The sequence below is a fragment of the Monodon monoceros genome, unplaced genomic scaffold, assembly GCF_005190385.1.
Source record: "Monodon monoceros isolate NGI ecotype Baffin Bay Population unplaced genomic scaffold, NGI_Narwhal_1 Super_Scaffold_8, whole genome shotgun sequence".
Classification (NCBI taxonomy): Eukaryota; Metazoa; Chordata; class Mammalia; order Artiodactyla; family Monodontidae; genus Monodon; species Monodon monoceros.
Window position 1 is genome coordinate 66,961,214 of NW_021703785.1, and position 19,731 is coordinate 66,980,944.

A 19,731-nucleotide genomic window follows, 5' to 3' on the forward strand; every position below is an offset into this window, starting at 1 on the left:
ACACACACACACACACACACACACACACACACACACACACACACACACACACACACACACCCCTGCCTGGGATTACCTACTCAGCCAGTTAATAACAGACTTAGTAGAACTAAAATACCCTTTTCTCACATACTTTTAGTTAGCAACAAGAACAGCAGCAGTAACAAAACAGAGCAAGTCTGGTGAAGAATTGATCTAATTTTCTGTTACACTTTCTGAAACACCAGCAATGAAGAAGCACTGGGTCCAGTCCGGCCACAGTGGCCTCCTTGCCGCTCAAACAGTTTAAGCCCAGGGCCTTTGCACCTGCTCTTTCCTCTTCTTGAACTTTCTCTATCCAGATGTCCACATGCTTTACTGCTTCTCTTTCTTGAAGTCTCTGCCTATCAGCAAAGTCTGCCCTGACCACCACCATCTATAAGGTAAGATTTCATTCCCCTGTCACTGTATCCTCCTTTCCTTCCTTTATTTTATTCAAAGCATGTTTCACTTTCTAAAGAATACATATGTCCACATTCATAGTCTGTCTCCCATCCTCACTAGAACATAAGATCTGTGAGGGCAGGGGTTATGCCTGTTTTATTCCCAGCTGTAATCCTAGTAACTCAGAAGAATACAGGGACAAGATAGGTGCTCAAGGAATACTGAATGAATGAATAAATGAATGAATGAATTTTGTTGCAATTTAACTTACTCTATGTATATTGTGGATTATAATGTACCGATTCAATAAGCAAACTAATGTCAAATAATACCTACGTGAACAAATGCTTACCACAGTACCTCTCTGCTCAGGAAGCTTGACAAGCCGTAGTCCATGCTAAATTAAAGGTGAGGTCTGACTGTGTATGAAAGCATTTCATTTTCTCTACTGCTCTCAGTATGCTGCCACAGATGTGAAGGCAACATCACCTTGGGGTCGGTAGCCCGGTGACGGTCTAGGCTGACGTACTTGTTGGATGAACTGCTCAGTCCCCAATTCTCTGAATTTGATTGCACTCTCCCTACCCCGACCACAAAGAGAGTCAGTTCAGGGGACTGACTTTTACCCAAATGTTCGGTGTGCTGGCTGAGGACAAAGACAGAGGCTGCATCTGTGGGGGAAACCAGGATGAACCAGAGCAGCAAGTGCAGAACTGGTTGTTAAAATGCCAAGGATGGGCTTCCCTGGTGGCTCAGTGGTTAAGAATCCGCCTGCCAATGCAGGGGACACGGGTTTGAGCCCTGGTCCGGGAAATTCCCACACGCCGCGGAGCAACTAAGCCCGTGCGCCACAACTACCGAGCCTGCGCTCTAGAGCACACGAGCCACAGCTACTGAAGCCCGAGCGCCTAGAGCCCGAGCTCCACAACAAGAGAAGCCACCGCAATGAGAAGCCTGCGCACCACACCGAAGGGTAGCCCCCGCTCGCCGCAACTAGAGAAAGCCCGCACGCAGCAAGGAAGACCCAATGCAGCCAAAAATAAATAAAATAAGTAAATAAATTTTTTTTTAAATGCCAAGGATGCCCAAGGTAAGAAGAGAGAGGGCACCATGGAGCTGCTCTGGGTGAGGGCTGGCCTTGGACCCACACTGCCTTGGACCCAGATTTCTGGAGTAGCCCCGCATGGGCAGGGCAGGTCCATTTGAAAGAAGTTGATGGACATCACCTTTGAGCATTGATACCATAAACATGGGCATTCTGTTTTGCAAATGGTGTTCTTTCTGTTTAAATTGAAAACAACTTTCATTTCCCCACTTTATGAGTGAAACACTTTAAATGGACTTGACCTTTTAAGAATCATCAAACAGACAACTTCAAAGGCCTTTTGGGATAAATGTGGCACAACCAGAGGAACATTTAAGGCTCAGGCTAGTGATAAAGAAAACTTAGCAGTGGGCAGCTTGATTCTTGTTAGTATTTCTAATTAGAGTCCCACTTTATATATGATGGCTAGACCTTTAGTTATGTATAGCTAATGGATATTATTGTTAGTTCTATGACATTTTACAATGGTATTGTTCTGATCTGGGAGACGGGGAGGTACTGTATACAATAAATGACAGCCAGGGTCTCTCCTGTAAATGACTGGGACAGGATGGAATATGGGCCAAACCTAAAATATAATATTTTATTTCAAACTCTGTACTTTGGCCACCCCCCAAAAAAACTATTAGAAGTAGGGTGCCTCTCTTATATGTTCATTTGCTTCGTAGCACGTATCCATTTATAATACATGTTTGTTTGTTCACTTGTTTATTGAAAGCCTTCACGGACATAATTTAAGCTCCAAAGAAGGCAGGGACATTGCCTGTTGCCCTGCTGCATACACAGTGTGTGCAGTACCTCCAAAGTAGCAGGTGCTCAGGACAGATTCACTGAATGAATAGCTGAACAAATGAATAATCTATGCAAAGGATGGAAGAAGATGTGACTTAAAACCAAGTCATTCAATTATACACTACCAAATGTAAAATAGATAGCTAGTGGGAAGCAGCCGCATAGCACAGGGAGATCAGCTCGGTGCTTTGTGACCACCTAGAGGGGTGGGATAGGGAGGGTGGGATATGGGGATATATGTACACATATAGCTGATTCACCAATAAAGATGTAAAAAAAAAAAAAAAAAACCAAGTCATTTAAAGCAGCGGTCCCCAACCTATTTTTTTTAAAATAAATTTATTTATTTATTTATTTTACTTTTGGCTGCATTCGGTCTTCGTTGCTGTGTGTGGGCTTCCCCTAGTTGTGTTGAGCAGGAGCTACTCTTCGTTGCAGTGCGCAGGCTTCTCATTGCGGTGGCTTCTCTTGTTGCGGAGCACGGGCTCTAGGCGCACGGGCTTCAGTAGTTGTGGCACGTGGGCTCTAGAGCGCAGGCTCTGTAGTCGTGGCACATGGGCTTAGTTGCTCTGCGGCTTGTGGGATCTTCCCGGACCAGGGCTCGAACCCGTGTCTCCTGCATTGGCAGGCGGATTCTTAACCACTGCGCCACCAGGGAAGCCCCCCAACCTTTTTGGCACCAGGGACCGGTTTCATGGAAGACAATTTTTCCACAGACGGGGGTTGGGGGAAGGAGGGGGACGGTTTCAAGATGATTCGAGCACATTACATTTATTGTGCACTTTATTATTATTACATTGTAGTATATAATGAAATAATTATACACCTCACCATAATGCAGAATCAGTGGGAGCCCTGAGCTTGTTTTCACTTGCCGCTCACTGATAGGGTTTTGATATGAGTCTGCAAGTCATTGTTTATTATGGTCTCTGTGCAGTCAAACCTCTCTGCTAGTGAGAATCTGTGTCTGCAGCCGCTCCCCAGCGCTAGCATCACCGCCTCAGCTCCACCTCAGATCATCAGGCATTAGATTCTCAGAAGGATCGAGCAACCTAGATCCCTCACATGCGCAGTTCACAGTAGGGTTCGCACTCCTGTGAGAATCTAATGTTGAATGCAAGCAATGGGAGCGGCTGTAAATACAGATGAAGCTTTGTTAGCTGGCCCGCTGCTCACCTCCTGCCGTGTGGCCCGGTTCCTAACAGGCCACGGACCAGTACCGTGGGTTGGGGACCCCTGATTTAAAGACTTGGCACTTCTTGTTGACTGCAAGTTCAATGTCAGTCAATATGCTGGGGCTTTCAAAGGTGATCTAGATGTCTAGCACATGGGATGTGACCATCCTGCCTGATTCTTTCTGTGGAGTACTCTGCCTGCTTGTGGGTGTTCCAGTTTAAGAATATATGTTATGAGCTGAATTGTGTCCCCCATTAAATTCATATGTTGAAGTCCTAGCCCCCAGGACTACAGAATGTGACTGTAGTTGGAGTAGGGTCTTTAAAGAGGTAATTAGGTTAAAATGAGGTCACTAGTGTCCTAATCCAATCTGACTGGTGTCCTGATAAGAAGAGATGAGGACACAGACATACACAGAGAAAAGATCACGTGAAGACACAGGGAGAAGATGGCCATCTGCAAGCCAAGAAGAGAGGCCTTAAAGAAACCAACCCTGTCAACATCTTTTTTTGTTTGTTTGTTTTTTTGCGGTACGCGGGCCTCTCACTGCTGTGGCCTCTCCCGTTGCGGAGCACAGGCTCCGGACGCGCAGGCTCAGCGGCCATGGCTTATGGGCCCAGCCGCTCCGCGGCATGTGGGATCTTCCCGGACCGGGGCACGAACCCGTGTCCCCTGCATCGGCAGGCGGACTCTCAACCACTGCACCACCAGGGAAGCCCCCCTGCCAACATCTTGATCTTGGACTTCCAGCCTCCAGAACTCTGAGCCAACTTCTGTTGTTTACCCCACCTGGTCTGTGGTCCTTTGTTACGAACTGGTGGGTATTAAGTAGCTGCTTAGCCAACTGAAGTGTATAACTTGAAAATGAGGTGAACTTAAGAGGGCAATAAGCGCTTTCTTCAAATACCCAAACAACCATTACAGGAAAGGAACTAGAAGGGAAAACTTTCTGGCAAAAAGAGACATCTGAAAATGGAATGAATGAACACCCTAACATATAATTTACTTAAGTACTGAATTTATCATTTATGGCTGACTCCTCTGGCTAGAGATAAGCTCCACAAAGACAGTTACTTAGTAAGTGCTCAGTAAATATGCTGAGTGAATGAATTTCCTCTGGAGATAATGAGTTTCCCGTCACTGGAGGTATGTGAACAGAAGCCAGACATGCTGTCTATGAGGATATTATTGAGACGTTTCTGTCAGAGGGCACAGGGGTTAGGCTACTTCAGGGTCCTTTTTCAAAGGTGAAATTTTATTAATCTGATTCTACTACTGATGAATGAAATACAGGTAAAGGTCCACATTTAAACAGCTGTCTTCATGTGTGGATCTTAGTCAAAGTTTCAGGCCACACACATATTTTGCATTTCTTCAGCCTGAATGTATTATCTCCTAACACAGAGGAAAACCAATTTTAAGTATAGTTTACTATATATTGTTTGCTTAAAGTCAGCTCTTTTCAGGTTTTTTTTTTTTTTTTTAGGAAGATAGACATTTCTGTTTCTTATGTCTGTTTAATTTAATGCATGAGCTCCAACAGCAGAAGACTGTGGTATCTTATTAAATGTCTCATGATGAACAATTAATAGTATTAACAATCATCTTATACTCCCAAGAGTGGTGGCAGATGGTGAATTCTGGTGCCTAATTCTTGCCGCACCTGTGGCTGCCCACAGATCTTTCAAGAAGCCAGCATTCAAAGAACATAGCGAAACTCACAAGAATCCCATGAATTTTGCCGCTGTTGTTCCCAAGATTCTTCTGGCACAGACTCTGCTCTGGCAGATGAGCCTGTATACTTTCAATCACGGCCATTCAGTTAAAAAATAATCACCAGATGACCTTACAGAGATTTTGAAAAGTAGGTCTGTCCTTGAATACAAAGGAGTAAGGGGGACAGGCCACCCTCCTTCTTCCATCCCATGGAAGATGCTGAGTCCCAGTGTCACGATTTCAGGCCCGTTCACATAGCTCAGAAATACTGAGCATCACAATGTTCAGGTAATTGAAAAGCACCAACAATTTCAATACAGAAAAGTTTTGTTTCGTAATTCACTTTGGCAGATGTTTAACATTTGTTGGCTCCCAGAAACTGAATTTCCAATTTGCTGAAATTCTGCCACGTGCCCAGAGCGGCACTACATATGCAGCCAAGATGGCAACTTCTGCAACCCAACGTGTGTCGAGGTCTATAGTGCCTCCACTTGCATGTTTGTTTATATTCTAGCTGTACCTCCAAAAATATTTATTTTCATAAGGAATATCACCACTCTAAATGGAACCAAAGAAATGATCAACACTGATTGGCAACCAGTTTAAAAAACTCTGCTATGACATAGATGGTGATGAGTCAAACGTGTTTACAACCCCAGGTAGCAGTGCTCAGTACTGCAAGGTAAACTGTGTTGAATTATTCCCGGCAGTCAAATTTCCCACCCAACTCCCACAGCCCATGACGCCAGCATGAAGGCATTGGGAGACGTGCACTGACAACAAAGAGGAGATGCCAAGAATAGGGTTATCTGTTCCATCTTCATCTTCATCATTGGAAAAGCAGGGCTTGTACTAGGCAGGACTGGTGCTATATATAAAATGTCACTTGAGGCTCTGGGGTCTCAAGAAACATTTGTTATTCTGTCCAGTGGTTTCCAAACTATCCTATGAATCATTTTCTCAGTGGGCTTTGAAGGAAAGGGTTATCCTGGCACCTTACAAAGGCTCGAGGCAGCACAGGCATGATGGAAAACACTCCAGACTTGGAATTGGAAGATCTGTGTTCAAGTCCAACTTCGCCAGTTAACCAAGTGGTGACCCTAAGCAGGCCATTTAATTCCCCATTCTTCAGCTCCTGCCCATATAAAATTAGGAACATGAATAATACATACCATGGGATGTGTTAATTAACTAGAAGAGTGGAATATTTTCACAGTGTGTATGTATATCAATACAAAATATCTTACAATTTTATATGTCAGTTACACCTCAGTAAAGATGAAATTTAAAAAACACACACCACTTAGGACTGTAATAAAGATACAGATAGGACATGTACATAGCATGTAGGAGGCATCATCGTGATGCTAATAACATACTGGCACCAATGATAACATTTATTAAGAGATTGCTTTGTGCCCGTGACTATGCTAAGCATTTTTCATGCATCACCTCACTTAATTCTCATAATAACTCTCTGAGCTTGGTACATTATCCCTATCTTAAAGATGAGAAAACTGAAGTTCAGAGAATCCAAGGTCACTCAGATAATAAACACTTGCTTAGCTGATGAGACGTAATTTTTATAAGCTTTGCTTGTTCCATGACTGAACACAAATTTCACCTAACCTGAAAGGGGTTAAATATCTTATTTTAATCTAATAAGAGACCTAATATTTATTAAGTGTCTTCTATGTGCCACATAATGGGCTATTTGACAGGTTACTGCACTTAATCCAAAGACCTGTGCGTGTTTATGAACCAGGTATTACCCCCATTTTAAAGATGGGAAAACTGAGATTCATCAGTGTTAAGTTATTGCCTAAGGTGGCACAGCTGCAAGTGATTTCTGATCCCAAACCCAAGCATAGCTCGGAACACAGCCTTCCTTTGACTTTGTGTGCTCAGCTATTCTAACATTAGTTATCTGAATGAAGGTAATAAAAAAATAATAATCTAAAATAATAATAAGATAAACTAAAAACAAAAGATAACATTTTCTCTTTTCTAATTCTTGTTTTTAACTTGCTTAACGTGATTACTAAGCATTCAATCCCAAATCAGACCATGAACATTGTTTTTTCAATGACACAAAGAGGTAAGATGAAAAAACATATCTCTAAGAATACTTTTTTTTTAATGGAACTTACAGTTAACATCAGGTCTTTTAAAGGAATTCTGGTCAAGAGTATATAATCAGTCTGGTCCCCATTCTGCCAAACAACTTTCTCTACATTTTTCCCCATAAGGCAAACTTCTTCTACTCACCATTACCACCACCACTATCTTTTCCCCACTGTCACCTGGACCACTCCCCTGATGCCTCTCTTCCAACCTATCATGTTCGTTGCCACCTCCAAACCTTTGTTACACTCACCTCCCTTTGCCTAGGACGTGGTCCCGTTGACCAGTCCAAATTCTCTCTGTCACTTATGTTGGTGTTCAAGCCCTCCCGTTCCAGGGAGGAATGATCATCTCTTCCTAGTCTCTCACTGTATTTAATGACATCCCTATTCCTCATGGCACTTGCTTATTAGCTTTAATGCTTCTAGATGTGTAGCCCATCTCTCCAAATGGATAATAATGTCCTTGCAGATAGACTATCTTTGTTGTTTTTCTCTGCCCTATTGTATTCAAAAAGCTCTTAATTGTTTTATAACAACGGAATAGTATTTTCTTAAGGGAAAACACCTCAGGGTCTGTGGTTGCTAGCATCTTTTTTCTTACATGTTATGTTTAAAAAATTCAACAAAGAAAGAAAGATAACCTTCTCCAGCTAGGCACAGATCACTGACTATTTTCTAGGTTTGCACAATCTAGCATCTAATAGCGTAATAGTAATATCTTAACAATGAAGTTTGATAAATGCGGCATGTATTACTCAGGAAAGTGCTATCAGTTCCTTTGAAAATAGGGTAGATGTTCATGTCTTTACTTTTGAACGGATAGCTACTGAGCACCAGTTAATTGCCTGAGACCCTGCTGGACACTCTGCATACAGTAAGATATGGTCTTAACCTTCCATAGGCTTACAGTCTAGTAGCAAGACAAATGGTGATCATTCAGTACAATGGTGGCTATAATGTAAGTTTCTATAATAATTACACTCTTTAATAGAATAGAATCAAATTTATTATCAGGCATCCTTAATGTTCGATAGCAGTGGTTCTTAAAGGGTGTGAAACCACGCTTTAGGGGGGTTTTTCAAAATGTGTGGAGATGTTTCTGGCCATACCAGTGATGGGGGAGGGGTTGCTGACATCACATGGGCGGGGGCAGAACTGCTCAATGTCCTGCAACGCCTGGAGCTTTCCTGCCCACAAAGGATTTTCCCCCGCTCCCTCTGACATCCTTGTACATGAAAAACTCACTTATAATGATCTAAGTCTGGAAGCTAACTGTTGTCCATGTGAACAAAGTGTTTTCGCAGAAATTAAGTATCTTCTAAATTTTCAAGGAATGCAACTACTTAACATAAGTGGAGGAGAGACTGTACTTTACTGTGTTGAAGCTTTAACAAGAATCGGTCATCAATTTGGAAAATCGTAACACCCTAGGCAATGCCATGCCTGGGTCAGTCTGCGTGGAGGGCTGTGCATTCACAGTGGCTCTGGGACAGGTGTGTGCATCCGACTATTTCAGCATATCTCTCCATGTGACAGTGTCAGAGGACGGAATGTGTTGACAGTCAGGGTAGTTTATCATGAATTACTTTCCTTACCTTTCTCTTTTTATATTACAGATATGAGATACAGATACATATATTTAAATACAGATTTTTTAAAAGAAATTATATGGATAGGTGAGTTGTATTATCTTTCAATTTCATTTCAGGATAATAAAGGAGATGTGACAAAATATTTGTGATAAAAGGGGGAGTGGACCTAATAGGTTGAGAATCACTAGTTCCAGGCTCCTAAAGAAATGTAAAGACAAAGTTCCTAACATTGAGGTCAAATGCCTTTTTTTTTTTTAATTTTTTAAAAAATTTTCCTCTTTTATCTTTGCATGCCATGACAGGGCTTGCTACAGTCAGCTATGTTTCTGCATCGTGGGTATTTTTGTTTGTTTGTTTGTTTGTTTTGCTGTACGCGGGCCGCTCACTGTTGTGGCCTCTCCCGTTGCGGAGCACAGGCTCCGGACGCGCAGGCTCAGCGGCCATGGCTCACGGGCCCAGCTGCTCCGCGGCATGTGGGATCTTCCCGGACCGGGGCACAAACCCGTGTCCCCTGCATCGGCAGGCGGACTCTCAACCACTGCGCCACCAGGGAAGCCCTATCGTGGGTATTTTTAGCAGGCCCCATTTGATCTCTGTGTTCTTCCTGCAGTGAGTGGCATTGGTATGGATTTGGGAAAAGAGAGGAAAGGCAGACATACATAAAGAGAAAATTTTTACCATCAACTACTGCATTGAACAAGCCATCACCGTCCACCTAAGAGGAATGAAAAAATTCATTCAAAAGAGGAGTCAGAAAGTAAGAAGGTATAATAATTTAAACCATTAAGACCTATTTATTAAAAATGGGAACCCAGAGAAGTATAAAATAAATCCCTGCCCTCACATGCTTGCAACACAGCTCAACATGTAATACCATGTGCAGTTTCCTTCACACCAGGAGGACCCTGACACTAAGTAGCCTGAATTCAATAGAGACGGGATGCACATTTCACCTAATTCCCATGGGTACACGTGCTGGTGGGCTACCAGGAAGATGGCTCAAGGAGAGAAGTGACGTAGGCTAAGACTTGGGGATGGAGAGAGAAAAGGGCAGTAAAAGCCAAGGCACTGTCTCATCGAGAGGGAAAGGCAAGACGGGGAATATTCACGAGAAGGTTACAACTGAACTGACTGATTTTATATCAATATCAAAATTAAAGTCATATTTATATATATTCAGTAAATAATTATAATAGAGATTCATTTGGGGCAGTTACACAAGTCTGTTTTTTAAGCAATTTTACCATAAGCATAAATATGATCTTAAGCGTTCGGAAGAGGAAACTCTGTCTTAAATAAAGGATCTGCATGTTGATTATTTTGAGGTACATGATTTTGGAATTTTGGATTAATATACGATGGTAGCGTAGGAAAGTGTAAACAGGAATTGAGCCACACTGACAGTCATGGCACTTGTATAAGGCTAAACAAAATCACATTGCTTAGGTTACAACATAATAATTTGAACAAAAGGTTACAGCTCAAAACATTATTTTACTGGGAAGAAAAGGAAAATGCTAATTCACAAAATGGTTCTTTAATATGTCACCAGCTAAACACAAATCTAACCCTGACTGTTTTTGGAGTAGAAGATGATGTCTCATTTTTTGAGAGACTGAAACAATTTCTCCTTTTTTTTTTTTTTTTTTTTTTAATAAAGGTTTGACCGAGTTTAAGAAAGGTGATCCGTCCTAATTGGTTGTCATTTTTAAACTTTTTATTGCACAGATTTGCTGCTTCTAAGATCGAGAGCGACCTGGCCTGTTGTCCATTTCTGAGGTGACACTTGATTCCTCCTGTGGCTGCTGGGTGGAGTCTCTCAGCAGCTTAATCTTTGTAATGAGGCGACTCTGTCCTGGCCCTGCTGTGACACTCACTAATGTGCAGGAGATGAGATTTGATTTACTATGTTCTTCTGACTCAGCCATGTAACTCACATTCTAAAATACTCTGGGAGAAAAAGTGACCTCCAGGAGACAGCTTTTGTCATGTACAAATAAGGTAATCATTAAGGCCTGGAAGCATATTTCCCCTTGGCCTCTGCTCTTAAAAGAATTCATTCTACATGATTAAGAATTCATCTCAAAATGCTCTCTTACACTAGGCTGAATGAGGATATCAGCACAGCCTTGGGAGGAGAGATGCTCAATTAAATGCTATCTTAGAGACAAGCAAGGAAGCGCTCGAAATTTGCTTTTCAATGGTGTACTCCCCCCACCCCTTCCTTTCCAGAGGAAACACAAAACTCACAAAATATCTGTCAGGAAGCAAAATACAATCTAGATATTTTTGAAAGAACATAAAAGTAATTATCAGAAAGTGGCGTGGTAATTTCAAGTAAAAATATAATTCAGGCCTTATCTATTTATTAAAGCTGAATTCTAAGAGAGAATTACAATAACCTGGTATGAGATAATGCATTATAGTTTCATGAGCACAGGACTATACATTATGGAGATTCTTATACCTTTTAGATTTTAAGTAGAGAAAAAAATTAAACCCATTTTGCAAATTCAGAGACTGGGGCTCTGAAAAACCAATTCCTCCTTTGAAATGGGTGGTAGAAAGAAGACTCAAAGGTGAAAGCCCGTTTCATGTATTTACAGGGTCAGGGACCTCCCTTCAGGACTGCTAGCCTGTGACATGCTCCCGCCACACCGTCTTTGGGGACATGACGGGCTCCGGGCACAGACTCAGGCGAGCATATGCTTCCTGAGAAGCACGGTGGTGAGATGCCCTAGAGGAGAGTCTGGAGTCCTCCGGCCCCACTGAGAATCCTGATCGGTCACACGGTAGCCATGTCACTGGGAAAATTACTAAACCCTCCTGTGCCTCACTGTTCCATAGAATGAGATACTAATAATAATAATCCCTATCTCAAAGGGTCATTATGAGGATTACATTAGTAAACAGTGAAAACTCGAAAATGCCATCCATCACTATTATTCCTTTTGCAAATACTGGAAAGCTCTCTCATCACCAAATGCACTTCTAATATAAAAAAATAAACCTACTCAGAACTGTCATGGTGGAGCTGAAACAGGAAACAGGATCTGATTATAAATGATGTTCAAAAAAGATATGGGCATCTGCACAGATCACAGGGTTTTATCTACTACATGAATTTATGTTCTAGACATAAGCCAAGACTCACTAGCAAGGAAACAGGTCTTTGACTAAGAAACAGGTCCCTGCCAGCCGAGGGAAGGGCCTGGGGCCCATGGGGTGTTCACAGATCCCGGTCTCCGCTTAGATTACGGGAACAAGCCTGCATTACCTTTACATCTTCTGCATTCCTTCACTACTTAATTTTTTTTTATTGCATTATCTGCTTGGGTAAATGTTTTTTGTAAAAAACACGACTAATTTGTTTTCCTGTAATTTCTTCATATTCTAATGCCCTTTTGAGAAAGTCATAAAAGGTTGCAGACTTCAGCTTCTGGGGATAATTCTCAAGACTGATTTTCTCATAATACATGGTAAGAAAAAAAAAGCACTCCACTTATAATTCACTTTCTACATTTTTCTGTGTGTTTTTTAAATACTGAAGCCTTCCATATACCACTAAGCTGTTGAAACATCAGTGATCTCTGTACAGAGATGATATGAATTAATAAAATACACTTTAACTTGTGAAGTCTGTACTTTCCTCGGTGGCATTGGTTTGTAAAGACACGGGCAGTTACTGCTAGAGGACTTTGATAATAAGGGTCTAGTGCTAAAAGAGCACATATGGACATCACAGCTCATTCACCACAACAGATAACAACAGATAATCAGCATCGATTTAGAGCTGTTGTCTCTTTTTAAGCCTGCACCCTACATCCTGCAGGAGAAGCTCTTCATGGCAAAAGTTCTCTTTTGCAAGTCAGTTATGTTCTATCAGGCACCTGCAGTAGTCCTGGGCTCAAGTCCACAGTGGCTCTGCCCCCTCATGCCAGCTTCCTGACCTAGAAACCTGGGGGCTCCGAGGTGTAGCTAAAGTTCATTTGTTTGACCCAGTGAAGAACAACAGTGAACCTGGTCCGCCCCTGACAGCCAAGTTTCACAGGGGCCTTTGTAACAAAGAATTCCACCACTCTACCTGGGACCCTGAACGTCTGCACTTTGGTTTTCATTTTGGCCCATACCATCCACTCCTGTCTCGATGGTGCCAAGCCACGTGCTGAGGCTGGCAGAGTAAAAAAAGACTTCACCTCCCGGCCAAAACCAGCCGGGCCACCGGATTTTGGTGAAGGAGGCCAAAGGCATGACAAACGCATCCCACCCCCTCTCCTCACCCCCCCACCCCCTACTGCACTGATGAGAAGCCCCTTCCCAGAGCGAATGCGTGGCTCGCACCTTTGGGAGAGCTGGATTCCTCAAGGTCGCTCCAAGCTTCCGAATCCCCAGGGACCAGGAGCTCGAATTCTGGACTCCACAACAGGGGTTGGGGGTAGCACAGATATCCGTCCAAATCAGCCCCGAGACAGAGGAAACAGCCACCAGGAACTGATCTTCTCCCAAGCTGTGTAAGTGACACCTAGTGGCAGCAAGTAATAAAACCCCCAGGAGGAGAGATGTTTGTTGGATGTCACTGACCTGCCTAAGATGATCCGGCTTGTGAGCAGTGGCAGTGGATTTCAATGTCCAAATAGGTGAATCTGTGCTCATTCCAGCTCTTTATATTGATGACACATTTCCTTATACTTAATACCATGAGTGTCTAGCAATAATCCTGTGAGGTGATGGTGATTTCACAATAAAATAATACCTTCATGAAAAAAAGTCTCCTTAATTATATCACTGTTTTCTCCAAGAGATGACGTAGCAGGCAACATTTCTATAATTGTCCCGCAAAGCTGCCCTGCTCTAACCTCCAGAACCCATGAATTTGATGGGCTATCACTTCCAGGATCATGTTATGTAATGTTATGTCACACGGCAGAAATGACCTTAAAACAGGGAGATTATCCAAGTGGGCCTGATCTGATCACAGGAGCCCTTCAAAGCAGAGGGCTTTCTCGGGCTGGTGGCAGAAGAAGAGAGCAGGAGATTGGAAGCAAACGGGGGTTTTAACGTGCCATTGCTGGCTTGAAGATGCAAAGCGCCCCAGCTCACAGCCAACAAGGAAACAGGTCTTCAGTTCTACAGTAACAAGGACCTGGGTTCCACCAACAGCCTGAATAAGCCTGAAGAGGGATTCATCCCTTGAGCCTCCAGGTCAGAGCCCAGCTCAGTCAAAACCTTGATTCTGGCCTATGGAGCCTAGAGCAGAGATCAAGGGTTTGACCCGTGCCTGACTCCTCACCCAAGGAAACTGTGAGGTAACAGGTGGGTGTTGTTTTAAATTGCTAAGTTAGTGGCAACTTGCCACTCAATAATGGAAAACTAATACAGATGGTTATCAAAGTGTTGGATTAGACCAAAGCGGGAGCCTCAGAATTAGGACTCCATCCTTTCCCTACACTTACACACACACAGCCCATCCTATCCTGGTACTAAATGCTACTCTGAGTTAGTTATCATATTCCCCTGCTCCCTCACTATTTCAGTAGTCACTTCATTACCTTTAATCTGGATTCTTACCTAGCCTTCCCACCCTTTTCTCTAATCCGAGGCAATGGTGCCAGATTCAGTTTCATCACATCATAATCCCCAACACTGTTCTCTAGAATAATGGGGACAGGAATGAAGTTTTCAACAGTCCATGGTATCAGTAATAATAATAGGAAGAGAAATAATAAAAGACAATGTGGTGCTGAGGGTTTTTTTCATAAAGCTAAATATTTTACATTTGAGGAACTTTTATTCTAACTTTTTTTGGTAAGATGCTTTTTTGCTATGAAATGATAATTATAATTGTAGTACACCGTGGCAGAAATGGTCACAATTCTCGCCTGTTTGTTCATCCCTTTGCAATGTGACCGGCAGCTCCTTCCAGCAAGAGGAAGACTGCATCTCTCTAGCTCTCGAATCTGAGCTCGCCATGTGCCTTGTTTTGGGCAGTGGGACTTGTGCGCTGGGGCTTCCTCTCTTGCTGCTGAGACCCTGTGACCCCATGGGAACAAGCCTGAGCTGGCCTCCTGAGATTACAGGCCAAGTGAAGAAAGGTCCTGTCCATCCATCCTAGCTGCCCACCCTGAGGGCCCAAACATATGGATGAGGGCATCTTGGACTGCTCAGCCCCAGGCCAGCAGGTCCAGACAAGAAGAGCCTCCGAGGCACGACGATAATAAATGTCGCTGTTTTAAGCCACTGAATTTGGGGTGGCTTCTTATGCAGCAAACTGATAAAACAGCAGAAACTAGGCTGCAGTTGTTTAAAAATATACATTCATACTTAGAAAACAAAATGTTGAATACTCTTTGTAAGCACTGTTTTTTTGTAGGGTCTTTTTTTTTTTTTTTTGCGGTACGCAGGCCTCTCACTGTTGTGGCCTCTCCCGTTGCGGAGCACAGGCTCCGGACGCACAGGCTCAGTGGCCATGGCTCACGGGTCCAGCCGCTCCGCGGCATGTGGGATCTTCCCGGACTGGGGCACGAACCCGTTCGGCAGGCGGACTCTCAACCACTGCGCCACCAGGGAAGCCCTGTAGGGTCTTTTTAAAAATTTTATTTCTTTATTTATTTTTGGCTGCGTTGGGTCTTCCTTGCGGTGTGCGGGCTTTCTCTAGTTGCGGCGAGCGGGGGCTACTCTTCGTTGAGGTGCGCGGGCTTCTCATTGCGGTGGCTTCTCTTGTTGCGGAGCACGGGCTCTAGGTGCTCAGGCTTCAGTAATTGTAGCATGCGGGCTCAGTAGTTGTGGCTCGAGGGCTCTAGAGCGCAGGCTCAGTAGTTGTGGCACATGGGCTTAGTTCCTCCACAGCACATGGGATCTTCCCGGACCAGGGCTTGAACCTGTGTCCCCTGCATTGGTGGGCGGATTCTTAACCACTGGGCCACCAGGGAAGCCCAGCACTTTTAATTTTCTAAGTACTTAACTGGTTCAGGAAATTTTTTTTTAAGAAACCTTAAAACTATTGCCTTAACTCACAGCTCCCAATATGTCTCTGTCTTGCTCAAAAGGCTATGAAAATTGTTCCATCGAGAAAGATTTCAATGCCTACTTATATAGATATTTATCTGCTTAATAAATGACATCAGCCTAAGAATAGCAGAGGGCTGAGGGAGAAAGCTGCAGCCCAAGGGGGTGGAAGTTGTGGTTGGGGGCAGTAGGGTCAAGGTGAAAGGATCTTCTGTCAAGAGCCTAGAGAGCTGCCAAGAAGCTTAGTTAACCTAGATCTAACTTTCTTGTTGTTTTCTGGGGAAAACACCTGCTGGTCTATTAGCCCTTTGCTCTTTGTACTTCTTGGATATGCTCCACTGTATCCCAAAGAGTCTACTTAACCCTCCCATCCCTCCCCATTGTCTGCCTGCCCTTCTAGTGTGGACAACTCTCACTCTGATACTCAGCAGTTCTGGACCCTAGAAGCCAGAGGTTGAGGGCCCTATATATCCTATGGAGTGATGGTGGCTTGAACAATGTGAGCCTGGATGGATCAGTCTGAGGCTTCCCTCTGGGCGAGGACCAGTGTGATTGCCACCCCTGTGAGACAGTTATCATGTAGTGATTGTAGAGTTAGCTCAGGTGCATAAACAGTACAATCTTCTAAAAGGAATAACTTAGTTGATTGCTTAACCATATTTTTCTGATGTTATTGAATCAATTTTTTTTCCTACTGGTTGCCAATTTTACCAACTTTGTACCAAATCTGAAACAAAGATGGAATTGGTAAAAATATGGGTAGGGACTTCTGCTTTGAGCAATATGGAGAATAGGTACATGGACAGACCTTCCTTCTGGAAACAGCTTAAATATTCTGGATAAAATATTTAAATTCTTGGACCTAAAACCTAAATGAAGGAACTCAGAGTTAAATGCAGCACTGCAGCTGACTTTCTCTCTCTGACGGCACTTGCTAAAGTGCATGAACTTTAACTTTGATCTTTATGACCACATCGGGTGTGGGTAAAAATTCTAGGGATTGCTCCTAGATTGGTGGGGGGGGGTAGTTTGAGTTCCTCTCCAACATAAAGTTGAGACTGCAAAAGGTTACACCCTTAGTGTAAGTGAATGGAAAATGACACCCACTCCTCCACACCCAGGGGAATGCCAAATAAATAGTATATTTTCAAATTTAGGCAATAAGCTGAGAAGAATCATTGCTGAAATTCTGGGCTCACAAACCAGTCCTTATGTTACTTTGGAGCTCAAATGCACACTACTTAGGTAGTCCAAAGTATTTCAGACCAAAAGTATGATTCTGAGTGATCCTTGATGGGTAGTGCCCTCAGGTAGTGTCCTGGTAGAAACAGATTCCAAACCTCTCTGAAGGAATGAATCTTTGCCTTGAATTCAAAGAACTGTCACACATAAACTTCCAAGGAAAATAAGTAGTTCACAGTAAAAAAAAACCCTAACTAGCTAACTAGCTAAATACACAAGGAAATAAGGCATCTAAGAAACAATTAGCAGAAACAACAGACAGCAAAAATAGACCCCCAAGGATTTCAGATAAATAACCATATTTACTATGTTGAAATACGTACAAGACAAGATTGAAGATATGTTCAGGGAACCACAAATATTAAAGGATATCCAAATGGTTTAGGCAAGAAAACAAATAAACTTCTAGAAATAAAAATATAATAATTGAAGTTAGAAATGGACAGATTTAACAACAAATTCAACACAGCTAGAAGAAAGAATTGTGAACGTATCAGAAGACATTATCTAGAATACAGCACAGACAGAGGAACAGACAAGAAATATGAAAGAGCTTAAGACACCAATAGAATAGAATGAGAAATTCTAATATACACCTAATTACAGTTCCCGAAGAATAGGATTGACATTTTTTGACTTATTACTTGAGAATTTCCCCAACTGTGTCAATTAAATTGAATTATAAGCAGGGGAAATTCATACTATGAAAGAAATGGAAGAAGAAGACTGACTCTCAGTGTGGTAAAAATGGGATTCCAAGATTATTGCTAGGTGTGGTAAGAGAGTACCAAACAGAAATATTGAGTATGGGGGGCTCATGCATGGTTAGATATCTTTGCCAAAGAGAGCTAGTGGTGGGAAAAACGAGAAGAAAGACCAGACAGACATTCAGAACTTGAGGGTTAAAAGAGTTGAAATCTCATGTCAACTCAAAACATTTCCTTAAGAATTGTTCTGAGGGCTTCCCTGGTGGCGCAGTGGTTGAGAGTCCGCCTGCCGATGCAGGGGACACGGGTTCGTGCCCCGGTCCGGGAAGATCCTACGTGCCGCGGAGCGGCTGGGCCCGTGAGCCATGGCCACTGGGCCTGCGCGTCCGGAGCCTGTGCTCCGCAACGGGAGAGGCCACAACAGTGAGAGGCCCGCGTACGGCAAAAGAGAAAAAAAAAAATTGTTCTGAGAAAAAAAATAAAAATAGTAACATTTATTGAGTGGATTACTGCACACTTGAGCTTTACAAGTATGATGTGATTTAATCCTCACAATCCCAAGAGGTAGGTCAATCATCATTTGGATGTTACGGTCTTAGGGTGTGAGGCTTTGAGAGGTCAAGTACCTTGTCTAGGCCACATTTTTAGTTATTGGTGGGACTGGGATTTAAATTCAGGCCTACTGATTCCACAGCCATACTGCTTCAGAGAAACATTAAAAAGTAATAATTTTTAAGGAAAAAATAGTATCAATGCTGGATTTGGAGTCAAAACAATTTGATTTGAACTCAGCTCTGCCATTTATAGGTGTGTTTCTTAGTAAGTTACATAACGCTCAGAGTCTCAGTTTTTTCATTTGCAAATTGGGAATAATAGTATTATTTGATTCCTATGATTAGCTTGATAATTAAATATCAGGCTACATACGAATGCATAATATGCTCTATAAATAGAAGATGTTATTCCTCACTATGATCTTCTATAACTTGGGCCTGTTCCAGTGGTAGACCCATTTAATATAACCAATCATATTCCAAATACTCCAAAAGTAATAGCTGAACCATTCATGTATGAAACAGACACAGAAAATTCAAGGCAAAAACTTTTAGCTAAACAGTATAATATGTGGAACACTTTTTTTTTTTTGTCAGAGCTAAACATTCTTCCCCATAAACTCTAGGGGCTGGGAAAATCAGTATGAATAGGCAATAGTTAAGCCACAAACAGAATGTTATGGATGGAGAGAGGGTAATTTACATTCCAGAATGTACTTCATCATTTCAGGCAAGTTTACACATCATCTATTCACCATTGTCCAAGTAATGAACTTAAAACTTAAAAATTTCTTTCTCGTGACAAGTTTATGAAACATCATTATAGAGAAGAGAAAAACCTGTGGGAAATTAATTGAAGTCATCATAGAAATCATAGAATTTAAATTGATACATTTTGTTATGCCTCTCTTTTTCAAAATAAGTATCTATTAAAATACTCCAGCCAAGAGAAGAGTACTCATGTACAATTGGAGATATTAACTTGAGATGCATTCAGCATCTCCCCAGGGATGTTTCTGTCCTTTGGGACACCATCATCTTTGCCCATCCAGATTTAATCTCTTGGGGAAATGCAAACTCTGGCCTTTGCTTTTCTTACATAGTTTTTGTTCTAATTGGATACAGTCCAGTGTATTGTTCTTCCCTCCTTTGGCACCTATGCTGGAAGAGAAAAAACATCATGTTCACATACCTGCATCCAGGTTTTCTCAAGCTATGACCCAGATGCTGTCTAATGCCCTATTTTGGCTAAATTAGCTCTCCCATGACATGCCGTTTCAAGCTTTTCATGCT

At 42.5% G+C, this 19,731-nt stretch overlaps 1 protein-coding gene across 4 annotated transcripts in view; it reads right to left on the minus strand.

The window, feature by feature from the left end:
• The window catches only part of FRY (FRY microtubule binding protein), a 426,693-nt gene that overhangs the window by 269,854 nt on the left and 137,108 nt on the right, over positions 1–19,731 (minus strand). The window lies entirely within an intron of this gene.